The 3731-nt window shown below is 43.4% G+C and overlaps 1 protein-coding gene across 1 annotated transcript in view; it reads right to left on the reverse strand.

Moving 5' to 3' along the window:
* The window catches only part of LOC132208913 (ral guanine nucleotide dissociation stimulator-like 1), a 59357-nt gene that overhangs the window by 50494 nt on the left and 5132 nt on the right, over positions 1-3731 (reverse strand). Inside the window, exon 2 of the mRNA XM_059644206.1 lies at positions 210-2217. The gene's annotated coding sequence lies outside the window, so the exon portion shown is untranslated. The remainder of the gene's footprint in view (positions 1-209; positions 2218-3731) is intronic.

The raw sequence follows: 3731 nt of genomic DNA on the forward strand, positions 1-3731 counted from the left end.
AAGCGATTCGCACTTGAAACTGCAGAGCTACAAGTCTGCAATGTTCACCTCACGTTGTCTCAACATGAAGTGAAGACACACAGCAGTTATTGTTTATTCTTGTTTGTGTTTATGACATCACAGGCAAACCATTGTGACGTCACTGGGCTTATTCTTTTTTGAAAGAAAACCTTCCTGAGAAAGAACACAAAACCTGTTCGAGCAGTTACCTGCTGTTTTCCACTTCATCTCCGTGTACGCGGTTGTCATGTGGGGAGGGCTTGTTTGTAAACGTGGGCATCATGTCATGGATGCAGTTTCCCATCTTCACCATCTTCCCTGAACAGCCTTCCTGGTATATTGCCCATGGAGGTGAAGGCACCAGGAGGCCTGCCCACATGTGACCAATACATCTATTAATTTATTTGGTGGCCAGACTGGCTGGTCAGCTGTCAAGAGGATGGATGGTCTCATCTGTCCTGAAAGTCCCTTAAAAACATCCCTGAAGTTAATTTAACCTTTATATTCACCTTCGAATCCTTTGCACTCCTCTCATCACAGTCACAACAACACTTCCTGTTATGTCCTGCATGTTCACCAACTCTCTATTCATGCTCATACATTACCTTCAGTTCCAGAGCCCTTCTCTTATCTATTAGCCACCAGTGTGACACCCTACAAAATGCCTCTTGGGAATCCAGGTGTTATGCAGCTGTTGGTTTCCTCTTTGCGACCTCACTTGTTTGACTATCAAAAAGGAATGAAATTGTCAAACATGCCTGGCCCCAGGGTGACCTTGAACTTACCTGCAACTGCCCTGTCTCCATCATGGAATGTCTTCTTCTGGATTGACCACGTTGATTTAATCAGATGATACGATTTTTGTTTTAAGTGCATTGCTGAAACATACTTAATGAAGAGACATTATTAAGCACTTTCCCAACTGATTGAAATCATGTTAACTGGCTTTATTCCTTATTTTTGCTCCTCCTTCTTTCTTACATAGCAGTGTTACAACTGCTAATTTCTACTGAACTCAGATTTTTCCAGAATCCAGGATGTTTTGGTAAATCAGAAACCAAAATATCTACAATGTCTGAAGCTGGGCTCCAGGCATATTCAGTTTCTTGGAAGGACTGACAAGAAGGAGGAGGTAGGTTAGCATTACTGGCTACGGAATAAAATTAATATGGTAATGACAATGGATATTAGTTCTGGTGAAATGGAGTCTGGGTACAGTTTAGAAACATCAAGGGACAGAAATTGACAGTGGTCGATGTATATACACCCCAGTTAACTCGTGTGGTAATTTTAGCAGAAGGCACTAAAAAGGAAATTGAAGACACCAGCAGAAAGGGAGAGCTCTAATTATGATAAAAGGTCACTGACTTCAAGAGTCCAGTGACTTCAGTCTGCATAAAGATTGGGCAAAGCAAATCAGTTATCATTGCATACAGGAGGAATTCCTGACGTACTTTTTAAATTCATTCACGGGATGAGGGCATCACTGGCTAGGGTAACATTTATTACACATTCCTAAATGTCCAGAGAGCAGTTAAGAGTCAACCACATTGCTGTGGGTCAGGAGTTACATGTAAGCAAGAATGCCAATTTACTTCCCTTAAAGGACAACAGATTCATGCTCATCATTAGACGCTTAATTCCAGGTTTGTATTGAATTCAAATTCCGCCGTCTGCTGCAACTGGATTCAAACACAAGTCCCCAAAGTACTATCTGGGTCTCTGGATTAACTGTCCAGTGATAACAACCTCAGGCCATTGTCTCCCCAATGAAGTGTGTGCTGTGCGGGTTTCTGGGTCAACACTTTGAGGAATCAACAAGCAAAACTGAAGTTTGAGGTGTGAAGACTGTGCTCATGCCCCCTCGGGGAAGTGAACCTCATTTTCACCCACAGAAGGAAACTAACAAGGACACCTTCCACCGAGAGTGCCAGAGGCTTTCGGAGAGAGCAACCCCCAGAAAGCAGAACTTCACTCACTTGGCTCTATTGTCCCACTCCAGACTCCAAAACTAGAACCTATTTACAGCAACAAATGGAAGTATTTGATGGATGCCCTGGGTTTGTGCTCCTCCCCCATTGCTCACCTACAGTTTTCCTGCTTCACCTTGTACTTCCAGCCAAACATCACTGATGCCAGCTGCTTCCTGCCATTCCAAATGCTCCTCCTCAAGTGGAAGGACAAACAGCAATGTGGAAATTCACACATATTTCTGGTCTGTGGAGGAAATGATACTGTTATAATTTCAGATAATTTTTAAAGGGCTCTTTTTGCCCTTTGAAGCAGGGGATGCACAAACACTATCACAGGCTCGAACTCACAACCACTTGTTTCTGAGAACAGTGCTCTGACCACTGAGCTGTGCAGCCAGGCACAAGACATGGAAAGAGGGTCTCATGTATTGGAAATAACAAAAGAATAGATAACTGGAGACTATTATATATCAAGACGTAACAAAACCGCAACAGAGCAGAGGGGCATCATGTGCAGAAGGTTGGGAGAATGCAAGGCCGAATCAGACAGTGTCCTGAGTGCCATAAACTGATCTTTCCTGCTGGTCCAGAGATTACGATTCAGTGCCTTCACTGTCGTAGCCTGTTCATGGTTATCATTTAAAGTAATAAATCTGAAATATTGACTGATCTTGAGAAGCAGAATTATGTCATTGATCAGTCAAAATCAATTCACTCCATGTTACAGTTCCACAGCAGCAATGCCAGCTGAAACTGCCTGAAGTGCAATCAGTTTAAAACAAGAATAGAGGGGAGGTCAGGAAAAGTGAAGGGCAATGGTAGTTTGTGAGAGGTGACTGGAGGCCAAGTGGAGCCAGGTTCAATGTGGGTGTTGAAGACCAGTCTTCACTGTTACCCTGGCATACAGATCACATTGGATCAATCACACAAGGATCCTCCTTTGTGTGTTGTCCTTTGCACATCACAACTCGGGTCAGTGCCTTGAGGGGCTCGGATATTTTTAATTTGGCAACTAACTCAGGTCAGTGGAACACAAACTAAGCTGTGTTGGGACACTATTTAAATGGGTCACCACTCATTGCAATGACCCAGAACTATGCAGAAAGAGGAAGAACACCAATACAAAATCTTCGCTTTGAATGGCTATCCCTGCAATTTCATCCACAGGTACTGACTAAACAGCAACACGAAGAGGACACATTATGCCCGAACACACTGGACACACTGCCACACATCAAGAACATATCAGAACTGACAACTCCTATGACCACTAGGAATTACGGTAGCACACAAGCCCAAAGCCATGCTACGACAAACATTCTCAAGGATTAAAGACACCATACCCACGACATGCAGAACTGACAGTGTTTACAAAATACTGTGCAACGATTGCCACAAACATTATATCAGACAGACAGGAAGGAAACTAGCCGTCAGTGTACATGAACATCAGCCGGCAGCAAAATGACATGACAAACTTTCCCTAATATCAGTACACCCGGATAATGAAGGCCATCAGTTTAACTGGGACAACATAACCGTAGTAGTGCAATCCAAACATAGCCACACATGGGAATTCCTAGAGGCATGGTTCTCAATCCATAATGCAGTCGGCAAACATAAAGAATTGGACCCCATATACAACCCATACAGAACAGAATGCGAAATGACAGAAGTTGCCAGAACAGACCGGGCAGGATAAATTTCAAGTGGAGGAGAACAACATCGCTTCTTCGGAAGTCTCACTCATGACGTTAC

Source organism: Stegostoma tigrinum, unplaced genomic scaffold (assembly GCF_030684315.1).
Source record: "Stegostoma tigrinum isolate sSteTig4 unplaced genomic scaffold, sSteTig4.hap1 scaffold_57, whole genome shotgun sequence".
Lineage (NCBI taxonomy): Eukaryota > Metazoa > Chordata > Chondrichthyes > Orectolobiformes > Stegostomatidae > Stegostoma > Stegostoma tigrinum.